The following is a 13,768-nucleotide window of genomic DNA, read 5'->3' as shown; positions in this document are numbered from 1 at the left end:
ACAAACGTGGCCTGGCAGGTGTATGCCAGATCGGTAAGTGTTATGCCTTCATTTATGGAGATCGCACTATAATGTGAGGACACACCATTCGGAATTAAAACATGGTCTATCGGACGGAGTCTTGAAAGCTAGGTACGTTGGCTTGACAGTCGCGCTTCTTATTTGGTACGCTGTACGGTAATCCTGCTGCCAGAAAGTATTAAACTTTCGCTTACATGGACTGTTACACTTGGAGTCGCTTAAATGAAGTTTGTAAATTTTCCCAACTTTTGAACTGAGCATTGTATGAAAATTGTTTGCCGCAGAATTAGTCTATGCTCAATTTGATTGATGTTATGTGTAAAACCCCTATATTAGTCTAAGCAAAAGTATATAGAAGAAGTTCTAATGTACTGTATCTACCAGAGAATATATAAAGGTTTTCTAGTTTCTATATGTACGTACATGTATATGTATATGTATATATATATATATAAATATCGGTCAATATAAAAAATGGAATGAATTCAAAAATGTTTGCCCGTCTCGCTCTTCCGTTGAAAACGAGCGAAATTTAAGCTCCTCGTTTAAGTTTCGATAATTACTAAAAACCGATTCCATCTTTCATTCTCTCCTCACTCACAGGACACTATATTTAATTATTGCTTTTTATAGAATTTTAAAACCGCTTATAAAGAATTCTTAGCATATGGTTTAAGAAGAGTTTTATTTGACATCAAAATCAAACACACAATTTGCGAAGCAACGACAAAGGAAGCCTCACTTCTCAGGAAGAGCATTGTCGATATATTACAGAACAAATGAAATGAGGTTTTATTTTTTGACGAGCCTAAGATTTGCATCTCATTTAAAATCAATAATTTATTATACGCGCTCTTTCTCTCCCTCTGTCTTTCTCTTTCAGTTGTAAAAAGCCATCACTTAAAACACTGGTTCGTATAAAGCACTTTTCGATTGTTACCAACCGAAATAAAAGAATCAATATACTATGCAAGCCAAGATCGAACACTTTTTGCAACGGCTCGAAAACTTATAAAAAAAAAAAATATATTAAAAATGTTAAATAAAAGCTTAAATTTCAAAGAGCAACGCAAAGCTTTTATAAACCGAAATAAAATATAAAATGAAAATAAAAAAAAAAAATAAGAAAAAAGTATTAATAACAACAACAATATTGTGTAAGATAAAGTTAAATGCAAAAGCTACAGTTTAGTGCATATTATTGCTGTTGTTGGTTATGCCAGCCAGGTTGGTATGCTGCCAGCCACCTACCAACAATAAACAACGGTAAAAAGCAAAGCAACAGCAAATAGCAAGTAAAACACAGCAACAAAGTCAAAGATTTGTTAAAACATAAGAGACAAGCAAATACAAACACATGCACACAAGGACACATACATACATACACACACACACACACACACACACATTCCCTAATATACAAAAGCACAAATAAACACCTAAATACCTAAGTAGCAAAGACAAAAAGAAATACAAAGCAGCGGCAGCTTAGCGAGCTGTAGAAAGAAATAAACAGCAAAAAAAAAACAAAAAAAAAAAAAATTTAATAATATATACAAAAAAAAAAGGAAAACAAAACCGTTGGGGCTTTAAAAGCAAAAATATAAAAAAAAATACCAAAAAAGCAAGTGAAGTAAATTGGAACCAGCTAAAGAAACGATATGACAAACACGCATATACACACATGTGTATTAGTGTATGTTAATGTAAGTAAGCTTGCTTATATGCTTGTATCTGCAGCACACACACACACACACACAAGCACATGCAGATCAGTGAGCGGCTATTTGAATGTAAGAAATAAGCTTCAGTTGAGTTGTGTAAGTCAACGAGTGCGTTTGCTTTTCTATTGTTTTTTGATTGTATGGCTGAGCTCTGGCTGGTTTTTTGAAATATGAGTTCAGACTGAAAGTTGACCAATAAAAATATCAAAAAAAAAAAAAAAAAAAAAAAAAAAAAAATACGCAAAAGAAAAATTTAGTGCAATTGAAATTAGAACGAGAGGAAATAAAAAAGAAATAAATTTATTCGGAAAACATCAAAATTCAAAAAAAAAAAATTTTAATTAAAACCTTAATGGTGAGATCATTAATCTTTAGAACTAATAATTTTTTTTTTAATTTCGTATAAAAAGAATAGGCGAACATATCGAGAGTACAAAAAAAAATAAAATTCTTAAAAGTGAAAATACATTTTATTTTGAAAATATTTTAAAACATTCAAAGAGAAGTCTGTCTCATCGAAAAGAAACCAAATTAAAAAGAAAATAAACTAAAACAAAAAACTAAACTAAAAAACTAAAAAGTTTCCCTTACAATCGTTAAGAGAAGCATAAAAAATTTCAATTTTATTTTATATTATACTTTTTAACTGGAAAATAAATATTAAAGAGAAATTTTTTTTTTTATATTAATTTTTTATTTGTTATTTATAGATTTGGGTTTTTTAGAAAAACGACCGACTCCAAAATTAATTATTTCATAATTAAGGGTTAGACAAGGGTACATTAAGTTTGTGCGCATTTATGCAACACCCAGAAGGACTTCAGATAAACCCCTTTTCCATCATACCGATCGATCCAGTACACCTATCTGATCGTTTCAATCTACAAGCCACTATATTTAGGATATTTTGATGAAATTTGATACACTGACGTGTTTTGGCCGAATGAGAAACGCCATTGCAAATAGTTCGAATCGGACCACTTTCTTGCCCACTTCCTATTAAACGCCTTGTTTTGAAGGCTCGTTATGCGAATAACTCTATTACGCGAGGCTGTGGAGGCTATTACATAACGTTTTCCACGTTTTATTTGAAATTACTTTTTCATTTCGAAAAATACACCTTAAATTCTTTTTTTTCTTACAAATCCAATAGAAAATATATTAAAAAAAAAAAAACAAATAATAATATAATTAAAAAGACACAAAGAGAAGAAGGAAAAGCATATAAAAGAATTAAAAAAGCATGCATTCGCTGCTATACGCATTACATCATTACCAAACAACTTTTTTTCTTGGAGTGGGCGCGTCAATAAATTAATTTCAATCATCTGCCTTTCGAGCTTTTCAATTGTCGCGGAATACCTTCCATAATAATTTCGGATTAACATTTGCCCGACTTCAGGGATTATCATGATCAAAATAAGAGATTTTGCGTGAAAGACATACCTCACCGAACTTTCCTTTCCATGAATCGATTTTCTTCGTTGTAGCATAAAGAGCGAACCTCTTCCCGATCCTTCCTTTTCTCTTCAAACATAGTCGCCCGGCACCTTTGATTACCGTTGTTGTTAAAAACAACGCGCAGTCAGTAAGCCGAATAAGTTGAAATATCACCAAGAGTCTGGCATTAACTTATTAGATTCTCTTTACTTGCTAAGTCACTGCGTTGTACCATATGCGTTATTATATTTCTTGGTGAAAATTTTTCCATTAGCCATCCGTTTGTTTCCTTATCAGAATTGTTGTGACCATAAACTTAGGTTAGCGCACGCGAAATCGATTTAACCGAAAACGGAAAACTCAAAAAAAAAAAGATTGAAATAATTTAAAAATTTTAACATGGTTCCATGATTCCATTCAATGACGCGTTGAAGCGTTAAAAAAAGAAAAACAAGAACAACCTCTTATAAATTTCATAAATAGGATAAAATAAAGTTGAAAAACCATTAAGTTTTAAAAAAAATAAAATAAAAACTTTGTTTTTCTACATATATAAGAAAATAACAAATATAAAGTTATATTTAATGAAAAATCATCATCAATTAATAAAAAAAAAAAAATAATATGTATATTTGTATATACATATAAAAAACAACAACAACAATAGCAATAAAAAAATTGACTTTTATTATTTTAAACTGTTAACTATAGAAAGTGAAATTAATTGAAATGTTTCTTTGGCTCCATTGCTTGCTACGCTTTGTTTAAATCAGGAGGAAAATGAAGCGCGAAGAAAACGTAATAAAACGTGAAAAAAGCAAAAACCAAGTGGTCGCAACATAACAAAATGCGAAAAAGTGGTTAAGCAATTGCTGTTTTTTTTGTTTAATTTTTTTTTTTTTTTTTTTTTTTCTTATATTTCTTAACAAGTGAAACACGCAAAACAAGTGAAAACTTTTATTCGTTTTTTTTGTTTTTTTTTTTTATGGAAATTGAAAGGAAAAATTTTTAAAAATATTTAAAAAAATAATATAATTATTATTTTCATAATAATTAACAGCTGATTGAGGAATTTTTGGCAAGAGAGCTGAAGCAGAATTTTTCCAGAAAAATTTCTTGGTCTTACCTTTCCACTAAAATTGAGAAACGTTTGAGAAAAGGTAAGTAATGATGCAATGCAATGAAAACTAATTTTGAGCTTTTTTATAAAAAAGTTTTTAAATGCCACAACAATTTGACATCATTTCCTCCTCTCTCTTTTATGCGCTAAAGTCTTAAGAACTCTTTTACTCAGAACGAATTCATGGCTAACGAGAAGATTGATATCTGCTTAAAACAAAAAAAAAAAAAATAAAAAAAAAACCATATTAGCATTACATTGAATCCAAGATATCCTCTCCCTGATTAATATTCGTATAAAATAGTTATGCATAGTTTTACAGTTTTTATAGGTTGCGTGTATAAAACAAAAACAAATAAATAAATGTATCTAAGCAATGTATCTATCATTATATGTCAGTCGACAACGAACTTCCCACCGTTTCTTTTACAATATTTTAAAAGTTTTTTAATCAACAATGCATTCTCCCTTGCTATTTACGACTTCCCCACAACGTTACACAAGATTTTCAATATCCCGATAACAGAAGTCGTCCGGTTTCGACTTAAAAAGTTCGTCCAATCAAATTGCGAAACCTCGGTATTGAACGAAACTCATTGATCATCTGAAAGAGATCGAAAAAGGTCGAAATCCGTTGGTACCAAATTGGGGAAATACAGCGAACGTGGAAGCAGTTTCTAGCTATGCGTTTCAATGGCTTCCTCGATCATGTTGTGCAGGCGCTGCCGCCCAACAACAGAATTCCATGTTGATGATTAGATCCTTTCTCTTGAACAGCCATCTAAATGCTTCTCTATAGCAGTGTAGATGCCGTCCATTTCGTCCTTCATCGAAATCAACTCAATGACCAGGACAAGGTGTGTGTTTTAGATCAAAGTTTTCATTTTTGAACCTTGCATACCAATCAAGTGGATACCAATCTTTCCGCTATTTTTTCCTCAACTTGATATTTCAAAAAGACGAAGCACTGTGCTTTCGGTAGGAGAAAACCTCCTCTTCTGAATGATTTAAATTTTTTCCACTTATGCCAAAAATATTTAATGGCATCTGTAATGTTAGAATTTAAAAAAACAACGCGAACTTAGTTGCCAACTTAATATACATTTGCAAGACATCTCCGTTACGTGTGCGCGCACGTGTATACCAACATTCCTTTACATCGATCCAATGCGGAATCATTCATTCACAACATTGATATAAACAGGTCGGCTTGGCTGGAAGAAAAGAAAGTCTATTTTACTAAAGGAGACGAACGTCATGTTTTTCGTTATTATATAAAGCGACTGTTTCGAAATTTATCAAGGGAGTCCACATGTCGCGATATTTAGAACCGATCTGCGTTGTACGACTCTAATTAGGATAAAAAATATGGAGATTTATTTCTTTATTAAAACTTATATGGTGACGTGAGCATGTAACCGTGTTATACAAGCTTAAAGATCTAGGACCATAATCCATCCTATATTCGTCACCTTGCTCAGTGCCCCCTGGTTGCTTTTCTCAGAAATTAAAGAGAACTATTAATAAAGGTGACCAGCATAACCACCGCACAGCCAAGTAATTAATAAGTCTACAAGACTACCTAGCCAGGTTTAATATTTAGTATCACGGTAGACCACACTTTAACCACAACTGTCGTGCGGTCATAGCTGTAATCAGTGCTCGACTCAGTACTCGAAGACACAACACTTGAACTCGCCCGCTCCTCCCAGTAAAGCTCTCGCCTTACTTCTTTTTACCTGATATCGTAATGCATCTATGGGAGGTCTCCGTCCATGGCCTGCGTGATTGGTCGTACAAAAAAAAAATGGAATAAAAAAAACCGTAAAAAGTTGATTAAAAACGTAAAATTAACTTTTTTGTGTTGTATTGGAGCCACGAGAACATAATGGACGCCTGCCAACACCGTCTCTGATAGGTCTCATTATTTTCAATGGTGTATCGGAGTTTCCGTGAAATTTTTTAATGGCGATGATCTGCACTTTTTTGATTTAATTTTTTGAGATTTATTTTGTACTCTCCTATATATAACGCTGTAATCAGAACTTGGTAAGACCTTTCCATTTGAGTGGAGTTGTATTTCTTAAGTTGGCAGCATGCTGGCTGACATCTATGTAACGCTTGTTGGCTTTCTTCTAAAAAGACGCATTTCCTCGATTGAAGTTTATGTCCTCAATCAAAGCAGTTCGTTGCTTGACGTAGGGGATTTGATTTTTCAATATCCAACAAACGCAGGCGAAGCTAAATTGGTCAAGTAGAGCGTTACACCAAAGTCTTGTTATTTTACTGGCGTGAAATGATCTCATCATAGATAACCCATTTTTTCGTTTTAGCTAAAAGTTTGGGTATCTTCAAAATGATTCGAATCTTTGCTAAGACATGCTTGGTCAGTTCTTTGCAATAATATTTGAAAACATGTCCAAACTAATTTAATTTTCTACAATTTATTTATCGTTTCTTCGCGGGCGATTTTTGTCATTACGAATCTTGAACATGGCAATAAACATACGTTTTCATAATGGCCTATAAGATCTGCGAGATTTGAGACGTGCCGAAACTTTGAAATGCCCTTTTTTTTTTTCTAAGAACTCTTTATAAACAGATCTGCACACTGCACTGGTCCGCAAACACGGCATAATGGTTAGTGGCATTAACTTACTTTTTCAATATTTTGATTATCAATTCTTCTATTTTTTATATGTGTATGTTTGCAACAATTACTTAATCTTTGCATATGTTTATACAAATTAATGCTTTTTACAATCATTTGGCCGCTTTTCCCTACTTCGCAGTATGCCGCCACTTGGTAGCAAGCGCCTAAACATTAATATAAGTATAGGCTAGCTTGGTGGGGTGTCTTGAATTTTTTCATAATTTCTGTTGATAAGAAAGAAAAAACGAAATGACAGATAGGTCTAAGGATCTGTGCAAGGTAAAGATCTTACGTTTACTTTGCAACGATTCTTGTGCTTACATCTACAAAGCTTAGTAAATAGTACAAACAAATTGATGAAAATAAAAATATCGAAAGTTATATATCGCGACGTACGCCTACCAACACCCATTGCTATTTAATGAAAGGAGAAGAAGAAAAAAGAAACTTGAAAATATATAGAACAAACTGTTAATAAAAGAGAACTCAACTGCTGGCATTATAAACAATCAACAGAAGCATTAAAGCATTAAAGAAGAAGATAAATGGTCTGAGATAACATTGTTTGAAAGAACTTGCTGACAAGAAGCGAAAACACATTCAATCACCTACATTTTACGTTTTGTGTTTAGCAAAGTCTAGAGGTCGCATGTTAATTAGAATTTAAAGAGCGCATGATGATATGCATTCACTATTAGTTCTATAGTAATATAAAAAAGGTTTTCGACAAATCTATGCAAAAACGGCTTAATTCTGAATATTACATGACTAGCATTTTCAATGAGGCAAGAGTAAGACAAAATCTCACTCAAATCGTATCGAGTGAAACAAAAAGATTCATATGTTTGTTTTACTATAACAACGCTTGAGCGCTTGAATATTTTCTTTATAATAGCAGAAACTGATTGAACTAAATAAATGGAACAACAACAAAGATCTGCATACTTTATTATAAGTTGAGTGGCTTGTTTTTCTAAAGTCATTCGATTTTTAGCGGAGCAACAAACAAGACACAGTGTGCAAATTACTCACTCAAATGCATGGGCAACTCATTTACACACCATGAATATATTATGCAATAAATTTTCTTAAAAACTCTCAGATATCTAAAGAAAACTACCTCTCAACAACGAACTTTTAAAGAAAACGCTTTTAACGGCCTCTATAACCAGACAAACAATGAAACACGCAACACAACTTTGAAAAAGCCAGAAAAAAGTAAAACAAAAAAATAGTTTCCTATACGTATGTATGCAAGCACCCTGTAAGCACAAATGTAAAAAAAACAAAAAGTATCTAATTGTTCAACGCACATATATACACAGGTACACTACCTGTATTAGTATTTATTAAAAGACAGACTTTTTTGTTTTTTTTTTTTTATTTAATGATTTGTAAATACCGGTAAACTTCATTTGAAAGCTACGAACGGTTTTGAAGTTTCAAACACTGCATCAAAAGATTAGATTTCGTTGTTTTGGTTTTTCTTTTTTGTTGCGATTACTGTAAATAATAATTATTATTGTAAAAAGTAGAAATTGTTTTTAAAAGGTGATGACGTTTCGGGTTTTTTGTTTTCTGTTTTCTTTTTCAAAGAAAGAAAAAACTGAGGGAAGAAAATGAAAGCAAAATGAAATTTTTAATGCAAAAAAAATATATATATACATATATGAATATAATAAAAATACTTGGACCACATCGTAAAGCAGCTAACTGCGGCCTCTATAACTTACAATCCATGGATGCCCATCAGATCTAAATCATGATGATATGCTGTAGGGCAATTAAGTATTTCGGGAAAAAAGAAATATTATAATGAAGACCGAGCATATCTGTTTTTAGAGGGCGCTGGCCGCGGATGTGTATAATATTTCTGAAAACAAAGTATTAGAAGTGTGCATGAGCAGTTTTCTGTTCGGGCGTGTACTAGAAAAAATACCTATATTTTAAGGGAAAAGCTTTTGCCGTTTTTTGGCACAGAACTCGATCAATTCGAAACTCCTAAAAAAATATGTAAGTTTACTAGATATCAAGCTCGATGTTGCCTGTTGCCTGTTGCCTGTTGCCTGTTCGATTCCCGGTATAGGTGTACAATATGATGTATATTTCTTCCCTTTTTTTTAATGTGCCTGGACGACGTCTGTCCGTAACACGAAAATGGTCAAAGTAAATAGGACGTGACAGCAGAAAAATAGAAATAAATAATAAGTACAGCAGTGAAAGTGTGTCCAAGTGTAATGCTTTTGCTGGCTGAACATTGACGAAGTACGGCCACAAACAGCACTGAAATTTGTAGCCGCGAACACGGACTTGGTAGTCGGCACTTTTATCTAATCGGCACGTTGTGGTTGCACAACTGAAAGGTAATACCTTCCGGCGAAGAATTACAAATCAATTGTTATGCTTTCCCTTCGAAAAACAGTGTAAGCCAATTCGCCTTTTCAATATCGTCTTCTTAATGTCTCAATTTTGGCTAAGGTTGACCTGCACTTAAAAAGCCAATTGGGCGTCACCAAGCGCTTGCTTTTCATACCAGCTGTAGTAGGGGGCCTTACATATGCAAAGCCTATGATAGATAGCTTTAAAGTATGTCTATAAAAGGTCATATTGGTCTCCCTGCTTACTTATGCGACAAACTGATGCTTTCCTTTTTAATCGTAACTCCAAGACTTGGTTCGAGAAAATTGATTTTCCTATTATTCTCTTCAAGTGCGAACTAAAGGGATCCATTCTAATTAACAATTTTTACTTTCTAACTTTGTATCCTTAAACGAAGGATAAATCATTAGAAGGGCAACATCAATATAAATCGTCGGGAAATGCTAGCGTTAAAATGTGGAATTACAACTGAAAAGTACTGAATAACTCCCTTACCTTCCACTTACGCTATGGATTAGCAGAAGTCTAGGAGTGAAGCGGTCAGTTTTCCTGACCCCTGCACCTCTAACTTGTTCATGGATTATAGATTGTGCTATTCATGCCTTTATACCCGCAACTATTCATTAAACAAATATAAAATCGCTTTAACTGACAAAAAGGTAATGACAGCCTACGATCCAATCGTTGAATGTGTAAAATTCACTTTAGAGTGCATTTAATGTTTTCACTTGTTCGTTATTCATTAATTTAATACATTGCCTCGTTGTGCCGGTGATTGTCTTCAACGCGCTGCTGCTCATCATCGTCAATAACCACGTTCAAGTATTGTTTTGATTTGCTTCTCCATCTCCTTGTCTGTTTTTTTTTTTTCGAATTTCTTACTTTTGCTTCCTCTATGTTTTTTCATTACCTTATATAGTCGCGCATCACTCACATTTCAATCGCACAAAATCTGAAAAGTCTAGTTTGTATATGACATAATATGTACATATGTATATTACGTTGTATATATGTTTGATATTTTTGTCTTGTTATGGTTTTAGCCTAAAATTTAAACCTGCGTTGCGGTTATTTAGTAAAGAGATATGATTCCATTTGTTGGCGCGAGTGTTTTCTCATGGCATAAAACGTCATCGACACCTACTGGTGCGACATCCTCACTATATATAATATACACTACACATGCATCCACGCGCGCATACATATATGCATATATATTATATTTTGTTTCTCAAGCTAGTGATGCTGAAGAGAACACAAAAATGTTGAAAAACCAACTACATGTACAACAAGTATTGCTTAATAATTTTTCAATTCAATTCATTGTATATTTATTTCATTAGATGTTATTCTAGACATTTATAGCATTATTACTGTTGTTTAGATATACATATCGATAAGTTAAGATGTTAATGTGTTAATTATTTTATTAAGAATACATCACTGGATTGTAGGAAGTGATTTGACGTATTTTCAGATATCGTTTTTCCTTTATATGCGCACCATTGACTAAGCGGAGGAAGTTCTCTCTATCTCTCGCATCAATATGCAATAATATGGAATTATAACTCAAATTGTTGCCTTGATTTAATTGGCGTTAAGCTCCATGAACAATATTGATTGAGGTTAGGGTAACCTTTAATCTTTTTCCGAAATTTCCGAAATTTCCGAAATTTTTGCTATTTGCAACACATACAAACACGTCTTAATTCTTTCTAGAAAATCCCTACAAATTCCAACAACTTGAATTAGCCAGTTATGCTCGCCAGCTGTCGTTCCCTTTCACTGCTGGTATTGCAAAAATGGAGAAAAAATGTGTTGTTAAGGCATAAGCTTAGTTCTTATACTTAGTTCTTAAGTATAGTTCTTATACTTACACCGCTTATGGCGCTAGGGCGTGCTAAATATCGGCGAATGTATGCAACACCCAGAAGAACTTAAGATAGATCCAGCTTTCATTACACCAATCAATTTAGAATCACTTTTTAAATCACATTGTTGTAAATCAATCTAAGCTTGTTTGTTCGTCTGGCTTTTTTTTCTTTTTTCAACCTGCAGGTCATAACTTTTGAGACATTTGTGTCTTGGCCCAAGGAGGAACGCTATTGAAAACGGTTCGGATCGCATCACTTTTTCGACCACCATTTTCGTTCACTTTCCATGCATCGCCGCTCTACGAACGGCTATTGGATGGTTTAGGATATTAATGGTTGGTCGTGGCTTTCTATAGTGTTCGTACTTGTTATTTTTTTATTAAAAAAACTAAATTTAGAAGGACCACAGCGCCAGGTTCGTATTGGTCCCACGTTTAAGTTAACTTTTTATTTTACGTATTGTAAAGCTATATTAATATATCGTAGAGCTTATTGTCATCATAACCAACCAGGTGATATATCACTTTCGAAGGCATGCCGGCTGATTTCGGATGTAATTGAAAATCGATTGGCAATGCCGATTGTGACAAATCTAGCTTTCGAGGAAATGACAGGAGCGTTTACTCCGTCAAGCGGAACGCATTGCAGAATTTAAAATACTCATCAATCCGATCAACTCGTGAACAGGAAGATCCGGAGAGATTAGTGTTTTAGCCAGGACGAAGTAATCCAACAAACAAGAGGCAACGTTAGATTCGCCTGGGGAACGCTCTCGTTGTGACTTAGTTGGAACAGATCATAGAATTTAAGAATTATATAAATGCTACAAGAACAAGAAAGGGTGTAATAGCCGTAGTAATTAAGCCATTGTCTCGTAAATAATCTACATGGAATCGACCTGGATTGACGTTCACTAAAATAGGGATAATATTCCAATGTATGGCCTTTAGATATTTGCTGTACTATTACGCTTATACGAACATAAAATAATATAAAGGGGTGACAGATACGGAGAGAGGGTAAGTTTTGAGTCGGAATTCGTTCTTCAAACAATCAGTGCGTCTCGACAAGACCGACAAGTTAGACCTTGACTATAAAATTACAAAAAATTTTGGTAAGGAAAATTTTTTATTTTTACAAGTTGCATATACTTGCTATACACGTTCAAAGTAATCAAAGTAATCTACGACTTAAAATATAAATATCACGATAAAATTGTTTTAACTAAATTAGCCTGTTAACGGCCACAGCACTCTTCAATAAAAAGCTGATTTAATTTAATCATATTATATTATTAAAAACTCTAATTACAGTACATAACGAGCATGAAAGAGTATATAGAATGTGTTTTTTTGAACAAACGGAGCTTACAAACTCTCCCGTGGTTAACTTGTTTAACAGAAAGCTATTCGCGGAAGCCAACTAGGAGTTGATTAACTGTGAGTGTGTGAATACGTTTGCAGCTCATTTATTAAATTTTCTGTTCATGTAAAGTAACCTTGATTTTGTGTTCCCTTCCTTGAGGCCATCTGTTCATATTTACGCTGGTGTGGCGTCAATGTGGCAAGTAAAAAAAGTGGGGATCACTGCATAGCTGTTAATCTAGGTAATAACTGAAAATAGAAAGAAAAAACTATTCCATGAAAAATAAAAAAAAACCTTACATCACGAAATATATTGGAATAAAAAAAAATTATAATAAAAAAATGGTACATGCCAAAACAGATGCGAAAAATGTCCTTTCAGGGCAAGTCTTACACGAAGAACAAGCGATTGGTCCACCCATCAAAGCGTTTAATAGGACTACTCGCAGCATTCTCGCCCATTTACCTTGGAAGAAATCAACTCGCATTAGTTTGTGTTCGCATTTCAAATGTTTGCACTTTCAATTCGAACTTGGATAAGTATAATTCAAACAAGTCAGGGTCCGCGGGTTCTAATTTTAAGTACGGTAGAGTTTACTTTGGTGGCAGCTATAGTGCTCATTCGGTAGAATCGTAACACTTGCAAACGGGACACACACCCACTAAGCTGCGGCCATCTGTTTCCCCATGTCCTTTCTTTCCATCACTAGTTTCTGATTGCCGCTGTACCCGACGAAAACTGAATTTTTGTTTGGTAAAGGGTTTAGGTGTTTTCCCTTCATGTTGGAAGAATAGTTTCCTTATTCCTATCCATAAAAGTGGAAGTAGACAATTTGTTGAGAACTACAGAGGCATAGCCAAGTTGAATGTCTTGCCCAAGTTGTTCGAGCGTATTGTGACTCAGCTTTTGGCCTTTGCCATTAATTCATATATTTCTCCTCACCAGCACGGCTTTCGGAAAGGGCGATCTACAGTCACCAACTTGTTAGAGTTCACCTGCTATGTTTTCAAGGCTTTTTCTAGTGGCTCTCGCACAGATGTTATTTACACTGATTTAAGCAAAGCATTTGATTTGGTTAACCATAGACTACTTATCTTTAAACTCCAAGCCTCTGGTTTCCCACCCTACTTAGTGAAATGGATAAGCTCTTATCTGCACAATAGATCCTTCAGAGTTTTGTTTAACTCCATTA

General features: G+C 33.8%; 1 protein-coding gene across 3 annotated transcripts in view; it reads left to right on the top strand.

Moving 5' to 3' along the window:
* Window positions 1-2,059: 2,059 nt before the first annotated feature.
* The window catches only part of LOC119641291, an 86,488-nt gene continuing 74,779 nt past the window's right edge, over window positions 2,060-13,768 (top strand). The window contains exons 1-4 of one of the 3 annotated variants that reach the window (XM_038039886.1): window positions 2,060-2,100; window positions 4,246-4,345; window positions 11,396-11,626; window positions 11,698-12,230. The gene's annotated coding sequence lies outside the window, so the exon portion shown is untranslated. Of the gene's footprint in view, window positions 2,101-4,245; window positions 4,346-11,395; window positions 11,627-11,678; window positions 12,231-13,768 lie in introns of those variants that run through there. The other 2 variants (XM_038039885.1, XM_038039887.1) reach the window with 2 other exon arrangements.

Source organism: Glossina fuscipes, unplaced genomic scaffold (genome assembly GCF_014805625.2).
Source record: "Glossina fuscipes isolate IAEA_lab_2018 unplaced genomic scaffold, Yale_Gfus_2 147, whole genome shotgun sequence".
Lineage (NCBI taxonomy): Eukaryota > Metazoa > Arthropoda > Insecta > Diptera > Glossinidae > Glossina > Glossina fuscipes.
This window is presented reverse-complemented; position numbering and strand designations above follow the sequence as displayed.